At 49.9% G+C, this 17,880-nt stretch overlaps 1 long non-coding RNA gene across 1 annotated transcript; it reads left to right on the top strand.

The window, feature by feature from the left end:
* Window positions 1-4,737: 4,737 nt before the first annotated feature.
* LOC141156612 (uncharacterized) lies at window positions 4,738-15,989 on the top strand. Its single transcript, XR_012247696.1, has 3 exons — window positions 4,738-4,862; window positions 15,511-15,629; window positions 15,863-15,989. It is a non-coding gene; the product is annotated as an uncharacterized lncRNA (long non-coding RNA).
* Window positions 15,990-17,880: the final 1,891 nt, after the last annotated feature.

Below are 17,880 nucleotides of genomic sequence, written 5' to 3'. Positions count from 1 at the left end.
TGCAGCTCTGGAGTATAATACAGGATGTAACTCAGGATCAGTAATGTAATGTATGTACACAGTGACTGCACCAGCAGAATAGTGAGTGCAGCTCTGGAGTATAATACAGGGTGTAACTCAGGATCAGTAATGTAATGTATGTACACAGTGACTGCACCAGCAGAATAGTGAGTGCAGCTCTGGAGTATAATACAGGAGGTAACTCAGGATCAGTAATGTAATGTATGTACACAGTGACTGCACCAGCAGAATAGTGAGTGCAGCTCTGGAGTATAATACAGGATGTAACTCAGGATCAGTAATGTAATGTATGTACACAGTGACTGCACCAGCAGAATAGTGAGTGCAGCTCTGGAGTATAATACAGGATGTAACTCAGGATCAGTAATGTAATGTATGTACACAGTGACTGCACCTGCAGATTAGTGAGTGCAGCTCTGGAATATAATACAGGAGGTAACTCAGGATCAGTAATGTAATGTATGTACACAGTGACTGCACCAGCAGAATAGTGAGTGCAGCTCTGGAGTATAATACAGGATGTAACTCAGGATCAGTAATGTAATGTATGTACACAGTGACTGCACCAGCAGAATAGTGAGTGCAGCTCTGCAGTATAATACAGGATGTAACTCAGGATCAGTAATGTAATGTATGTACACAGTTACTCCACCAGCAGAATAGTGAGCGCAGCTCTGGAGTATAATACAGGAGGAACTCAGGATCAGTAATGTAATGTATGTACACAGTGACTGCACCAGCAGAATAGTGAGTGCAGCTCTGGAGTATAATACAGGATGTAACTCAGGATCAGTAATGTAATGTATGTACACAGTGACTGCACCAGCAGAATAGTGAGCGCAGCTCTGGAGTATAATACAGGAGGTAACTCAGGATCGGTAATGTAATGTATGTACACAGTGACTGCACCAGCAGAATAGTGAGTGCAGCTCTGGAGTATAATACAGGAGGTAACTCAGGATCAGTAATGTAATGTATGTACACAGTGACTGCACCAGCAGAATAGTGAGTACAGCTCTGGAGTATAATACAGGATGTAACTCAGGATCAGTAATGTAATATATGTACACAGTGACTGCACCAGCAGAATAGTGAGTGCAGCTCTGGGGTATAATACAGGAGGTAACTCAGGATCAGTAATGTAATGTATGTACACCGTGACTGCACCAGCAGATTAGTGAGTGCAGCTCTGGAGTATAATACAGGATGTAACTCAGGATCAGTAATGTAATGTATTTACACAGTGACTCCACCAGCAGAATAGTGAGTACAGCTCTGGAGTATAATACAGGAGGTAACTCAGGATCAGTAATGTAATGTATGTACACAGTGACTGCACCAGCAGAATAGTGAGTGCAGCTCTGGGGTATAATACAGGAGGTAACTCAGGATCAGTAATGTAATGTATGTACACAGTGACTGCACCATCAGAATAGTGAGCGCAGCTCTGGAGTATAATACATGAGGAACTCAGGATCAGTAATGTAATGTATGTACACAGTGACTGCACCAGCAGAATAGTGAGTGCAGCTCTGGAGTATAATACAGGAGGTAACTCAGGATCAGTAATGTAATGTATGTACACAGTGACTGCACCAGCAGAATAGTGAGTACAGCTCTGGAGTATAATGCAGGATGTAACTCAGGATCAGTAATGTAATATATGTACACAGTGACTGCACCAGCAGAATAGTGAGTGCTGCTCTGGGGTATAATACAGGAGGTAACTCAGGATCAGTAATGTAATGTATGTACACAGTGACTGCACCAGCACAATAGTGAGTGCAGCTCTGGAGTATAATACAGGATGTAACTCAGGATCAGTAATGTAATGTATGTACACCGTGACTGCACCAGCAGAATAGTGAATGCAGCTCTGGAGTATAATACAGGAGGTAACTCAGGATCAGTAATGTAATGTATGTACACAGTGACTCCAGCAGCAGAATAGTGAGCGCAGCTCTGGAGTATAATACAGGAGGTAACTCAGGATCAGTAATGTAATGTATGTACACAGTGACTCCACCAGCAGAATAGTGAGTACAGCTCTGGAGTATAATACAGGAGGTAACTCAGGATCAGTAATGTAATGTATGTACACAGTGACTGCACCAGCAGAATAGTGAGTGCAGCTCTGGGGTATAATACAGGAGGTAACTCAGGATCAGTAATGTAATGTATGTACACTGACTGCACCATCAGAATAGTGAGTGCAGCTCTGGAGTATAATACAGGATGTAACTCACGATCAGTAATGTAATGTATGTACACAGTGACTGCACCAGCAGAATAGTGAGTGGAGCTCTGGAGTATAATACAGGACGTAACTCAGGATCAGTAATGTAATGTATGTACACAGTGACTGCACCAGCAGAATAGTGAGTGCAGCTCTGGGGTATAATACAGGATGTAACTCAGGATCAGTAATGTAATGTATGTACACAGTGACTGCACCAGCAGAATAGTGAGTGCAGCTCTGGAGTATAATACAGGATGTAACTCAGGATCAGTAATGTAATGTATGTACACAGTGACTGCACCAGCAGAACAGTGAGTGCAGCTCTGGAGTATAATACAGGAGGTAACTCAGGATCAGTAATGTAATGTATGTACACAGTGACAGCACCAGCAGAATAGTGAGTGCAGCTCTAGGGTATAATACAGGAGGTAACTCAGGATCAGTAATGTAATGTATGTACACAGTGACTGCACCATCAGAATAGTGAGTGCAGCTCTGGGGTATAATACAGGATGTAACTCAGGATTAGTAATGTAATGTATGTACACAGTGACTGCACCAGCAGAATAGTGAGTGCAGCTCTGAGGTATAATACAGGATGTAACTCAGGATCAGTAATGTAATGTATGTACACAGTGACTCCACCAGCAGAATAGTGAGCGCAGCTCTGGAGTATAATACAGGAGGTAACTCAGGATCAGTAATGTAATGTATGTACACAGTGACTCCACCAGCAGAATAGTGAGTACAGCTCTGGAGTATAATACAGGAGGTAACTCAGGATCAGTAATGTAATGTATGTACACAGTGACTGCACCAGCAGAATAGTGAGTACAGCTCTGGAGTATAATGCAGGATGTAACTCAGGATCAGTAATGTAATATATGTACACAGTGACTGCACCAGCAGAATAGTGAGTGCTGCTCTGGGGTATAATACAGGAGGTAACTCAGGATCAGTAATGTAATGTATGTACACAGTGACTGCACCAGCGCAATAGTGAGTGCAGCTCTGGAGTATAATACAGGATGTAACTCAGGATCAGTAATGTAATGTATGTACACCGTGACTGCACCAGCAGAATAGTGAATGCAGCTCTGGAGTATAATACAGGAGGTAACTCAGGATCAGTAATGTAATGTATGTACACAGTGACTCCAGCAGCAGAATAGTGAGCGCAGCTCTGGAGTATAATACAGGAGGTAACTCAGGATCAGTAATGTAATGTATGTACACAGTGACTCCACCAGCAGAATAGTGAGTACAGCTCTGGAGTATAATACAGGAGGTAACTCAGGATCAGTAATGTAATGTATGTACACAGTGACTGCACCAGCAGAATAGTGAGTGCAGCTCTGGGGTATAATACAGGAGGTAACTCAGGATCAGTAATGTAATGTATGTACACTGACTGCACCATCAGAATAGTGAGTGCAGCTCTGGAGTATAATACAGGATGTAACTCACGATCAGTAATGTAATGTATGTACACAGTGACTGCACCAGCAGAATAGTGAGTGGAGCTCTGGAGTATAATACAGGACGTAACTCAGGATCAGTAATGTAATGTATGTACACAGTGACTGCACCAGCAGAATAGTGAGTGCAGCTCTGGGGTATAATACAGGATGTAACTCAGGATCAGTAATGTAATGTTTGTACACAGTGACTGCACCAGCAGAATAGTGAGTGCAGCTCTGGAGTATAATACAGGATGTAACTCAGGATCAGTAATGTAATGTATGTACACAGTGACTGCACCAGCAGAACAGTGAGTGCAGCTCTGGAGTATAATACAGGAGGTAACTCAGGATCAGTAATGTAATGTATGTACACAGTGACAGCACCAGCAGAATAGTGAGTGCAGCTCTAGGGTATAATACAGGAGGTAACTCAGGATCAGTAATGTAATGTATGTACACAGTGACTGCACCATCAGAATAGTGAGTGCAGCTCTGGGGTATAATACAGGATGTAACTCAGGATTAGTAATGTAATGTATGTACACAGTGACTGCACCAGCAGAATAGTGAGTGCAGCTCTGAGGTATAATACAGGATGTAACTCAGGATCAGTAATGTAATGTATGTACACAGTGACTGCACCAGCAGAATAGTGAGTGCAGCTCTGGAGTATAATACAGGATGTAACTCAGGATCAGTAATGTAATGTATGTACACAGTGACTGCTCCAGCAGAATAGTGAGTGCAGCTCTGGGGTATAATACAGGAGGTAACTCAGGATCATTAATGTAATGTATGTACACAGTGACTGCACCAGCAGAATAGTGAGTGCAGCTCTGGAGTATAATACAGGATGTAACTCAGGATCAGTAATGTAATGTATGTACACAGTGACTCCACCAGCAGAATAGTGAGCGCAGCTCTGGAGTATAATACAGGAGGTAACTCAGGATCAGTCATGTAATGAGTATCTTCTAGTGTCTTCATGCACAGTTGTCCATTATGCTCAGGTACGGGAGGATATGGGATGAGTCAGACGGTCGGTCACCTGGATTTCTTTCCAAATGGAGGAAGACAAATGCTGGGATGTAGGAAGGATGAAGTCATTCTTCATCTGAACGTTGATGACATTTCACCATGTAATTATAAAAACCATTCTAGATGTTTTTTTATATTGATATCTGTTGTAAGATTACATCCCAGAGTGAATGACATGGAAGAGGTATCCAGACCTATAGTGCACGGGATATAGGGGGACACACAGGTGTAGGATGGAAGTAGGGTCCTATGTACGGTGACTCAAGAGGCATATTATCAGATATAGGGTGACAGATGGGATGTAAGTTGACGGAGGAGGTGACGGATGAGATTCAGTGTGACACAAGTGGTGTAGGATTGAATGTAGAGGGACTAATCTGTAGTAGTAAGAGATCGAGGCTGATGTGTGGTCGAGGATGAGTTGAAAGGTGAAAAGTAGGGTGGGAGTTAGGAAGACAGGTAGAACATAGAATGGGATGTAAGGGGATATGTTAAGTAAAGGACGACATAGTGACAAGTGGGGTGTTGGATTAGATGTAGGGAAACACCAGGGATGGTTGGATGTAGGGTGGAAAGTAGGGTGTAGGATGTATGGGCATGGTACAGCGTGGAGGACATGGAACGTTGTGGAGGAAGTGGGAAGTTGCGGAGGATGTAGAATGGTGTGGATGACGTGGGTAGTTGTGGAGGATGTGGGATGGCGTGAAGGACGTGGGAAGTTTTGGAGGACGTGAGATGTTGTGCATGACATGGGACATTGTGGAGGACATGGGTCTAATGGAGAATGTGGGATGGCGTAGAGGACGTGAGTGTAGCGCCGGCGTCCCTGCCCTCTGCTAGGCAGGGACGCTGTTCCCCTCACCTCTCTGCTCCGTGCCCGGCGTCCTCCTCCCGCTCTGCTGGCAGCGCGCGCTCCTTCCCGGCCACTGTGCTTAGGGCGCGCGCGCGCGCTCTCCCTCCCTCTTAAAGGGGCCGCGCACGCCGTCCTAAGGAGTCCCCGGCCAATGGCCGGAGGACTTCACCATATATAAGGCACCTCCTCCAAAATGGAGGTGCCCGAGCAATGTTGTTGCACTGTTCACTACTCTGCTTCAGCCCTCAGGTCCCGTTGCCAGTTACCTGCCAGATTCCTGCCAGCTTGCTGTCTTATTCCTGCCTGATATTCTGCTACTTGCCTGCTAGCCTGAGGTCCGACGGTCTGCCTTACTACTCCTGTCAGTCTGTCTAAGGACCAGCTTGCCCGCTCACCTGGGAGCGCACATCAACTACCTGCCTGCTTGCCTGAGGTCCGACGGTCTGCCTTCCAACTCTTGTCAGTCTGTCTATGGACCAGCTTGCCCGCTCACCTGGGAGCGCACATCTGCTACCTGCCTGCTAGCCTACCTGGAGGCTCTGCCGTCACTTGCTGTGACCACCTGCCTGTCCAGTGACTCCTGCCCGCTCACCTGGGAGCGCTCATCTGCTGCCTGTCTGCTAGCCTACCTGGAGGCTCTGCCGTCACTTTTCAGAAACCCGTCACTCCCTCCGTCTCTCCCCAGGTACACTCTCCTGTGCCTATGCAGGTCGACCAGACCAAGATGGTCAAAACCCGTCAGGACTTACGCCGTGCCGAGGGGAGCTGCTTCTACTGTGGCAGTAAGGAGCACCGGATCCGTGCCTGCCCGGAGAGGTCGGGAAACGCCTGTGTCTAGGTTCGCTCAGAGAGGTCGACCTAGACAAGAATAAATCCTCTCCATCTCTGCTGCTGTCAGTCTCAATCGTCTGCGGGGAGAACCGTTATTTCGAACTAGCCCAACTTGACTCTGGAGCAGCCGGGAATCTTATTTCACAGTCCCTGGTAGAGAAATACCGCATCCCCACCAAACCTCTGGCTGTACCCTTGTCTGTTGCTGCCGTGGATGGGGGTCTCTTACCACGCCCCATCCAACTCATCACCGAATCCATTACTCTGCAGGTGGGAATGCTGCATTCTGAGAGTATCTCCTTTCATGTTCTGCCTGGACTCTCTCACGCCCTCTTGCTAGGTCTACCTTGGCTCCAGAGACATGCACCCGTGCTTGACTGGCAGACCGGAGAGGTCCTTCGCTGGGGACAGGACTGCCATAAGACCTGTCTGGTTCCCGTCCATCCCGTCCGTCCTTCTCCTACCCCAGCTAATCTACCTGGACTTCCGATTCCTTATTGGTCTTATGCTGATGTCTTTAATAAAAAGGAGGCAGAGACACTACCCCCTCATAGACCATACGACTGCCCTATCGACCTGTTACCCGGTACTACTCCTCCCCGTGGGCGTATTTATCCATTATCAGCTGCTGAGACCCGGTCGATGTCTGAATATATTGAGGAGAATCTGGCCAGGGGATTCATCCGGAAATCTACCTCCCCGGCGGGAGCAGGCATCTTTTTCGTCAAAAATAAGGACGGCTCTCTCCGTCCCTGTATAGACTATAGAGGCCTTAACCAGATCACGGTGAAGAATAAGTACCCCCTTCCGCTCATTCCGGAGTTATTTGATCGTCTGAGGGGGGCTAGAATCTTCACCAAACTGGACCTCCGTGGGGCGTACAACCTGGTTCGTATCCGTCAGGGGGATGAATGGAAGACGGCATTCAACACCCGGGACGGCCACTATGAATATCTGGTAATGCCCTTTGGTCTCTATAACGCTCCTGCCGTCTTTCAAGAGTTGGTCAATGACATCTTCCGGGACCTTCTCTACTCCTGCGTAGTGGTGTACCTGGACGACATCTTGGTCTTCTCTCCGGATCTCCAGACTCACCGGAGGGACGTTCGTCAGGTCCTGCTCAGGCTCAGGCAGAATCACCTCTTCGCTAAATACGAGAAGTGCCTCTTTGAGCAGACCTCGCTTCTGTTTTTGGGCTACATTATTTCTCAGACCGGCCTACGAATGGATCCAGAGAAACTGTCTGCCATCGAGAAATGGCCTCGACCGGAGGGGTTGAAGGCCATTCAGCGGTTCCTGGGCTTCGCCAACTACTACCGCCTCTTCATACCACACTTCTCTTCCCGGACTGCCCCAATTTCCGCGCTCACCCGTAAGGGTACTAATCCCAAAGAGTGGCCGCCCGAAGCAGAGGAGGCCTTTCTTTCCTTAAAACAGGCCTTCTCTTCCGCCCCGGTGCTGCATCGCCCGGACGGCAACAAGCAGTTCTTCCTGGAAGTTGACGCCTCCTCCTCTGGAGCCGGAGCGGTACTTACTCAAAAATCATCTTCCGGGAGGATGGTAACTTGCGGCTTCTTCTCTAAACTCTTCTCCTCCTCAGAGCGCAATTATTCCATAGGAGACCGAGAGTTATTGGCCATCAAACTGGCATTGGAGGAGTGGCGTTACCTGCTCGAGGGGGCTCTTCACCCGGTAATAATTTACACTGACCACAAGAACTTGGCTTACCTCCAGCATGCCCAGAGACTTAACCCGCGCCAAGCCCGGTGGTCCTTGTTTTTTGCTCGCTTTGATTTTGTTCTTCATTTTCGCCCGGCTGACAAAAACGTCAAGGCGGACGCCTTGTCTCGATCCTTTCTGGTGTCTGATCTCGAGGAAGATCCGAAACACATCATCGATCCCGCCAGAGTAATGCAGGTGGCTCCCGTGAGTCTAAATCGTCTCCCTCCCGGAAAGACGTTCGTATCAGTACCTGATCGGGAGAAGATCCTTCACTGGGGTCACTCGTCTAAACTGGCTGGCCATGCCGGTCAGAAAAAGACCCTCCAGCTTATTACCCGGCACTACTGGTGGCCTACCCTGCACAAGGACGTAATAGACTTTGTTTCTGCCTGTGTGTCCTGCGCCCGCAACAAGGTTCCGAGACATCTGCCAGCCGGTCGCCTCCTTCCACTTTCTGTACCTGCTGCCCCCTGGCAGCATATAGCAATGGACTTTATAACTGACCTCCCAGTCTCTGCCGGTTGTACGGTCATTTGGGTGGTCGCTGACCGCTTCTCCAAGATGGCTCATTTCGTTCCCCTGCCAGGCCTCCCGTCTGCACCCGAGCTAGCTAAAGACTTTATTCGTCACATCTTTCGTCTTCATGGCCTGCCCCTCCACATCGTGTCGGATCGTGGGGTACAGTTCACCTCACGCTTCTGGAGAGCCACTTGTAAACTGCTAGACGTCACCCTGGACTTCTCTTCCGCTTACCACCCACAGTCCAATGGTCAAGTGGAGCGGATCAATCAGAACCTGACCAGTTACCTCCGGCACTTCGTTAATGCCCATCATTCAGACTGGGTGGATCTCCTACCATGGGCCGAGTTCTCTTATAACAATCACGAGAGCGAATCCTCCTCCAAATCCCCGTTTTTTGTAGTCTTCGGTCAGCATCCTCGGATTCCTTTTCCTGTCTCCACCTCTGTGGACAATCCGGCTGCGGAATCTCTCGTTAGCAAATTTTCCTCCATTTGGGAGAGTACCCGATCCGCACTCCTTCAGTCGTCCGAACGGATGAAAAGACACGCTGACAAAAAACGCCTGGATCCTTCACAATTTCGTCCTGGAGATAAAGTCTGGCTCTCATCTAAATATGTCCGACTCAAGATTCCTTCCTATAAGTTAGGGCCTCGGTTCATCGGTCCTCTGGAGGTCATCAGTCAGATTAACCCGGTGGCCTATAAATTTAAACTCCCGGCCAACTTACGGATCCCTAACTCCTTCCATGTATCTCTCCTCAAACCTGTGGTACTTAACTCTTTTTCCAAGTCTACAGGTACGCCTCCTGCTCTGGTTTCTGCTGAGGACGAGTTTGAGGTAGAGAACATTCTTGCCACCAAAAGGGTAAGAGGAAAGACCTTTTTTCTAGTAGATTGGAAGGGGTTTGGTCCTGAGGAGAGAACGTGGGAGCCCCGGGAGAACATCCATGCCCCTCTCATCCTTGCTAAATTTCTGTCTGGCCTAAAAAAGGGGGGGCCTAAAGGGGGGGGTACTGTAGCGCCGGCGTCCCTGCCCTCTGCTAGGCAGGGATGCTGTTCCCCTCACCTCTCTGCTCCGTGCCCGGCGTCCTCCTCCCGCTCTGCTGGCAGCGCGCGCTCCTTCCCGGCCACTGTGCTTAGGGCGCGCGCGCGCGCTCTCCCTCCCTCTTAAAGGGGCCGCGCGCGCCGTCCTAAGGAGTCCCCGGCCAATGGCCGGAGGACTTCACCATATATAAGGCACCTCCTCCAAAATGGAGGTGCCCGAGCAATGTTGTTGCACTGTTCACTACTCTGCTTCAGCCCTCAGGTCCCGTTGCCAGTTACCTGCCAGATACCTGCCAGATTCCTGCCAGCTTGCTGTCTTATTCCTGCCTGATATTCTGCTACCTGCCTGCTAGCCTGAGGTCCGACGGTCTGCCTTACTACTCCTGTCAGTCTGTCTAAGGACCAGCTTGCCCGCTCACCTGGGAGCGCACATCAACTACCTGCCTGCTTGCCTGAGGTCCGACGGTCTGCCTTCCAACTCTTGTCAGTCTGTCTATGGACCAGCTTGCCCGCTCACCTGGGAGCGCACATCTGCTACCTGCCTGCTAGCCTACCTGGAGGCTCTGCCGTCATGTGCTGTGACCACCTGCCTATCCAGTGACTCCTGCCCGCTCACCTGGGAGCGCTCATCTGCTGCCTGTCTGCTAGCCTACCTGGAGGCTCTGCCGTCACGTGCTGTGACCACCCGCCTGTCCAGAGACTTCTGCCCGCTCACCTGGGAGCGCTCATCTGCCGCCTGTCTGTTGGTCTTCCTGGAGGCTCCGCCGTCACATGCTGTGACCACCCGTTTATCCAGAGACTCTCGCCTGCTCACCTGGGAGCTCACGTCTACCATCAGCCGCCACAGGTCGTACCAACCCTTTACCCAGAGACTGCCCCGGTCACTTGCCGTGACCATCTGCCAGTTCACCCAGAGACTGCCCCGGTCACTTGCCGTGACCATCTGCCCGTTCACCCAGAGACTGCCCCGGTCACTTGCCGTGACCATCTGCCCGTTCACCCAGAGACTGCCCCGGTCACTTGCCGTGACCATCTGCCCGTTTACCCAGAGACTGCCCCGGTCACTTGCCGTGACCATCTGCCCATTCACCCAGAGACTGCCCCGGTCACTTGCCGTGACCATCTGCCCGTTCATCCAGAGACTGCCCCGGTCACTTGCCGTGACCTCCTGCCCGTTCTTCTAGAGACTGTCCCGGTCACCTGCTGTGACTGCCTGCCTGGTCGCCACCTGCTCCCTTACAAGGACCGCCCCCTTGTATAGTAGCTCAGAGGTTCCGCCTCCCAGACCCGTTACAGTGAGACGCTGTGGATGATATAGGATGGCGTGGAGGACATTGGACGTTGTGGAGGATGTGGGACATTGTGGAGGACATGGGTCTAGTGGAGAATGTGGGATGGCGTAGAGGACGTGAGACGCTGTGGATGATATAGGATGGCGTGGAGGACATTGGACGTTGCGGAGGATTTGGGATGTTGGATGGAGGTGGGACATTGTGGAGGATGGGGTATCGTGTGGAGGACGTGGACATTATGGATGACATGGTACATTGTGGAGGACATCGGATGGCGTGGGATGTTATGGATGATGTGGGAAGGCGTGGAGGACATGGAATGGTGTGGAGGATGTGGGAAGTTCTGGAAGATGTGGGACATTGTGGAGAATGTGGGATAGTGTGCAGGATGTGGGTGTCAGGAACGACACCGTGGGGGGGATCACACAATATCCCACTGCTGCTGTCATTTTGTCAGGATTGTCAGGGATTTGCGCGCAAATGATCCCAATTACTCACTACGTAGCTATCGGCAAGTGAGCAGAGAGCTTATGGCGTACACACCTCCGGATTCCAACACATGGAATATGTGTATATGCCCCCATACGGTCACTGCCAGCTTCACAATAGCCCAATTACGATTATTCGCTGCCACCACCGATCAGCTGTAAAATACAATACAGGCCTGATCGGATGCCTGCTTTCTGGTAGCGTACGGCTTCGAGGGAGGAAAGATTACAGGACAGAAGGAACAGATTTTTAAATTTTATATTTAATCCAAAAGGGAGGCAGTATTTATGAAAAATATACAAAAGGTTTTACAAAAGGAGACAATACAATACAGAATATACAGTTACACAAAATAAAAAGGATTAATAGAAGACTTACTAGACCAATCGCAGAGACGATTCAGTTTAGCTGGAGGGGAGGCGCTACAATTGATTTGACCGTTATCGAACGGGACCCCTTGCTTATAGAATATATACCTCCCGGCAGTGAATATAGATCAATCTTCAGGTGGATCTTTTATGCCGAAGGGGGGACCTGCCCACATATGCCCCTGCTATGATCTCACGTGGGTTGGTCCCCGCCCTTCAAGGTTTTATTAAAATATCTAACTTCCATGATAACTTCTTGCTGATTGTTCGCATAAGCTTGCAAGTGATGCCATATTTTTTATTACGATTTCACCTTTCTTTAGAGACTAGACATGACGCGACTGCGGTTGGTTATCTATGTACTTTCGCATTATAGCTCACCAAAGGGGCATACAGCTACGGAAAAATATGCGCATTGTTCCTTAGCTAACCCTGTCACTAAAAATATGTGTCCCATTATTATCGGAAGTATAGAACTTCCGATATTACATATTTTGTGTCGTGTTGGCGAGACTGCAGATTTATGTTACACAAATGGGGGATGCCCTGGGGGTGAGAGAGAATTCTTTTGAAGCTAGGAGCTGCATCCTCCTCAACCAGGTGCATATTTATCACAGACCTCTGCCACTACAAGCTCCATTCATATGGTAATGAGTTTGCCACCTCTGGCCTGTACTGCTATTTGCATAGAAGCAACTGGTTAAAGAGTCCCCTCTTCTACTCTGACAAATGGTAAATAGGGGAGGAGGAAAGAGAGATTTCAGAAGGAGAGAGACATTCTTAATATTTTCTATGACAATGGGACATTGTGAAGGATATAGGATGGCGTGGAGGACATTGGACATGAAGGACGTGAGACATTGTGGAGGTCGTGGGACATTTGGAGAATGTGGGATGGTGTGAAAGACGTGACACATTATGGAGGATGTGGGATGGCGTGGAGGTCATGGAATGGTGTGGAAGACATGAGACGTTGTGGAGGATATAAGAAGGCATGGAGGACATTGGACATTGTGGAAGACGTGGGATGTTGTGGAGGATGTGGGATGTTGGGAGGACGTGGGACGTTGTGGAGGGTGGGGGATAGCGTGAAGGACATGGAATGGTGTGGAGGATGTGGGACATTGTGGAGGATGTGGGACATTGTGGCGGATGTGGGACATTGTGGCGGATGTGGAACATTGTGGATGATGTGGGACATTGTGGAGGATGTGGGAAGTTGCGGAGGATGTGGGATGGTGTGGAGAACGTGGGACATTGTAAAGGATATAGGATGGAATGGAGGACGTGGGACATTGTGGAGGTCGTGGGACGTTTGGAGGATGTGGGACATTGTGGAGGACATGGGACATTGTGGAGGATGTGGGATGGCGTGTAGGACATGGAATGGTGTGGAGAACATGTGACGCTATGGAGGACACGAGATACTGTGGACGAGACGGAATGTTGTGGAGGACGTAGGACATTGTGGAGGACATGGGATGTTGTGAAGGAGGTGGGACTAGTGGAGGACGTGGGATGGCGTGGAGAACATGGGACGCTGTGGAGGATATAGGATGGCGTGGAGGTCATTGGACATTGTGGAGGACATGGGACATTGTGGAGGACATGGGACATTGGGAGGATGTGGGAAGTTGTGGAGGATGGGGGATGGCATGGAGGACGTGGGGCAACATGGAATGTTGTGGAGGACGTGGGAATTTGTGGAGGATTTGGGATGGCATGGAATATGTGGGACGTTGTGAAGGACGTCGGACTAGTGGAGGATGTGGGATAGTGTGGAGGACGTGGGACATTGTGGAGGCTGTGGGACGTTTGGAGGATGTGGGACATTGTGGAGGATGTGGGACATTGTGGAGGATGTGGGATGGCGTGGAGGACATGGCATGGTGTGGAGGACGTCGTGGGACGTTATGGAGGACATGAGACGTTGTGGCTGACATGGAATATTGTGGAGGACGTGGGATGTTGTGGAGGATATGGGATGGAGTGGAGGACATGGGACGTTGTGGAGGATGTACTGTAGGATGGCGTGAAGGACATTGTAAGTTGTGGAGTGTGGACATTGTGGAGGACGTGGGATGGCGTGGAGGACATGGGACGTTGTGAAGGATGTACTGTAGGATGGCGTGAAGGACATTGTAAGTTATGGAGGAGTGTGGACATTGTGGAGGACGTGGGATGTTGTGGAGGATATGGCATGGCTTGGAGGACATGAGACGTTGTGAAGGATGTACTGTAGGATGGCGTGAAGGAGATTGTAAGTTATGGAGGAGTGTGGACGTTGTGGAGGATATGGGATGGCGTGGAGGACATAGGACGTTGTGGAGGATGTAGTGTAGGATGGCGTGAAGGACATTGTAAGTTGTGGAGTGTGGACATTGTGGAGGACGTGGGATGTTGTGGAGGATATGGGATGGCGTGGAGGACATGGGACGTTGTGAAGGATGTACTGTAGGATGACGTGAAGGACATTGTAAGTTATGGAGGAGTGTGGACATTGTGGAGGACGTGGGATGTTGTGGAGGATATGGGATGGCGTGGAGGACATGGGACGTTGTGAAGGATGTACTGTAGGATGGCGTGAAGGACATTGTAAGTTGTGGAGTGTGGACATTGTGGAGGACGTGGGATGTTATGGAGGATATGGGATGGCGTGGAGGACATGGGATGTTGTGAAGGATGTACTGTAGGATGGCGTGAAGGACATTGTAAGTTATGGAGGAGTGTGGAGGACGTGGAATGTTGTGGAGGATATGGGATGGCGTGGAGGACATGGGACGTTGTGGAGGATGTAGTGTAGGATGGCGTGAAGGACATTGTAAGTTATGGAGTGTGGACATTGTGGAGGACGTGGGATGTTGTGGAGGACGTGGGATGGCGTGGAGGACATGGGACGTTGTGAAGGATGTACTGTAGGATGGCGTGAAGGACATTGTAAGTTATGGAGGAGTGTGGAGGACGTGGGATGTTGTGGAGGATATGGGATGGCGTGGAGGACATGGGACGTTGTGGAGGATGTAGTGTAGGATGGCGTGAAGGACATTGTAAGTTGTGGAGTGTGGACATTGTGGAGGACGTGGGATGTTGTGGAGGATATGGGATGGCGTGGAGGACATGGGATGTTGTGAAGGATGTACTGTAGGATGGCGTAAAGGACATTCTAAGTTATGGAGGAGTGTGGAGGACGTGGGATGTTGTGGAGGATATGGGATGGCGTGAAGGACATGGGACGTTGTGGAGGATGTAGTGTAGGATGGCGTGAAGGACATTGTAAGTTATGGAGTGTGGACATTGTGGAGGACGTGGGATGTTGTGGAGGACGTGGGATGGCGTGGAGGACATGGGACGTTGTGAAGGATGTACTGTAGGATGGCGTGAAGGACATTGTAAGTTATGGAGGAATGTGGAGGACGTGGGATGTTGTGGAGGATATGGGATGGCATGGAGGACATGGGACGTTGTGGAGGATGTAGTGTAGGATGGCGTGAAGGACATTGTAAGTTGTGGAGTGTGGACATTGTGGAGGACGTGGGATGTTGTGGAGGATGTGAGTTGATAATAAGTTTTCTGCACAGGTGACATCTGCAGGACTTTGATACTTTTCTTCTTTTCCGTCCATCTTTTAGCGCTCAATGACTTTGTTGCCTGCAATCACCTGAGAAGTTACCACTACTACATCGAGAGCGTCCTCAGCCCTGATGGCTTCATCGGATTCCCGAGCTCCTCATAGAACGACTTTCTGGCTGTAAGTTTTAGAACATGTTCCTTTCATGAAAGAATCAGCGGTGCCATCCAACACCTAGGGGGTAAAGCAGGACATTGGGGGCTTCTAGCATATCCGAGCATTTCCTCATCTGCCGGTTTTGGGCGCTGGCTTTTGAGTGCAGACGGTGGGGGGATCCGTCCTCATACATAGCAGTGATAATGAGGGGCTTCCCCCAAATACAGAGATTTTATAGTGGACGTCTCTTCTCGCAGGGCGCAGGATTCCCGTGCTCCAGTGGAGGCTGTGCACGGATGGGACACGACGCAGATAAATACCGAGGAGTCACAGCCGAAACACAGACGTTTTACTTAAATACAGGAGACCAGGAAAACTTTTCACCTGAGAAACTTTCCAATTCTTACATAATGTAAAAGTGGTTAAAGCGCCGCTGTCAGCAGGATTGTGCTCAGGAACCACAAGCACTGTCAGGTGGGCGACATTGCACTGATTAATATGATACCTGGGTGATGAAATCCCTCCTGTGGGTCTTGTGTAATCTTTACTTTCAGTTTGGAGATAACGATATGCTCGTGCTCCGGGGCGGCCTGTGGGGGGCGCTCTATCTGGTGCTCTGTTTACATATTCATCTGTATGCTCTTATGGCAGCTCATTGTGCCTTCACTGACCGTCCTCCTATTTTATATAATGCATCTAGTAGTGCGGGGCTAGGTAATAGGAGACAGGTCAGTGACCGATCAGTGAGCTGCCATAAGAGCATACAGATGAATAAGTAATCAGAGCACCAGATAGAGCGCCCCCCACAGGCCGCCACAGAGCACAGGCATATCATTATCTCCAAAATGAAGGTAAAGATTACACAAGAACCACAGGAGGGATTTCACCAGCCCAGGTATCATATTAATCAGTGCAGTGTCACCCACCTGACAGTGTATGTGGTTACTGAGCACAATCCTGCTGACAGCTGCACTTTAATGTGCCATAACAGTGTGTCCTCCACAGATCCCCCATAAGAGTGCATCATGCACAGATCCCCCATAACAGAGCGTCCTCCACAGATCCTCCATAACAGTGTGTCCTCCACAGATCCCCCATAACAGCCTGTCATCCGCAGATCCCCCATAACAGTGCTTCCTCCACAGATCCCCATAACAGTGTGTCCTCCACAGATCCGCCATAACAGTGCGTCATCCACAGATCCCCCATAACAGTGCGTCATCCACAGATCCCCCATAACAGCCTGTCCTCCACAGATCCCCCATAACAGTGCGTCATCCACAGATCCCCCATAACAGTGCGTCCTCCACAGATCCCCCATAACAGCGCGTCATCCACAGATCCCCCATAACAGTGCGTCATCCACAGATCCCCCATAACAGAGCGTCCTCCACAGATCCCCCATAACAGTGCGTCATCCACAGATCCCCCATAACAGAGCGTCATCCACAGATCCCCCATAACAGCGCGTCCTCCACAGATCCCCCATACCAGAGCGTCATCCACAAATCCCCCATAACAGCGTGTCCTCCACAGATCCCCCATAACAGTGCGTCATCCACAGATCCCCCATAACAGCGCGTCATCCACAGATCCCCATAACAGTGTGTCCTCAACAGATCCCCCATAACAGCCTGTCCTCCACAGATCCCCCATAACAGTGCGTCATCCACAGATCCCTCATAACAGTGCGTCCTCCACAGATCCCCCATAACAGCGCGTCATCCACAGATCCCCCATAACAGCGTGTCCTCCACAGATCCCCCATAACAGTGTGTCCTCCACAGATCCCCCATAACAGTGTGTCATCCACAGATCCCCCATAACAGTGCGTCATCCACAGATCCCCCATAACAGCGCGTCATCCACAGATCCCCCATAACAGCGCGTCCTCCACAGATCCCCCATAACAGAACGTCATCCACAGATCCCCCATAACAGCACGTCATCCACAGATCCCCCATAACAGCGCGTCCTCCACAGATCCCTCATAACAGTGCGTCCTCTACAGATCCCCCATAACAGTGCGTCATCCACAGATCCACCATAACAGTGCATCCTCCACAGATCCCCCATAACAGCGCGTCATCCACAGATCCCCCATAACAGTGCGTCATCCACAGATCCCCCATAACAGAGCGTCCTCCACAGATCCCCCATAACAGTGCGTCATCCACAGATCCCCCATAACAGAGCGTCATCCACAGATCCCCCATAACAGCGTGTCCTCCACAGATCCCCCATAACAGTGCGTCATCCACAGATCCCCCATAAC

Source organism: Phyllobates terribilis, unplaced genomic scaffold (genome assembly GCF_046119375.1).
Source record: "Phyllobates terribilis strain yellow unplaced genomic scaffold, ASM4611937v1 Scaffold_8__6_contigs__length_399053987, whole genome shotgun sequence".
Classification (NCBI taxonomy): domain Eukaryota; kingdom Metazoa; phylum Chordata; class Amphibia; order Anura; family Dendrobatidae; genus Phyllobates; species Phyllobates terribilis.
Note: the sequence above shows the minus strand (reverse complement) of the source record. Positions and strands in the feature narration are given on the sequence as shown.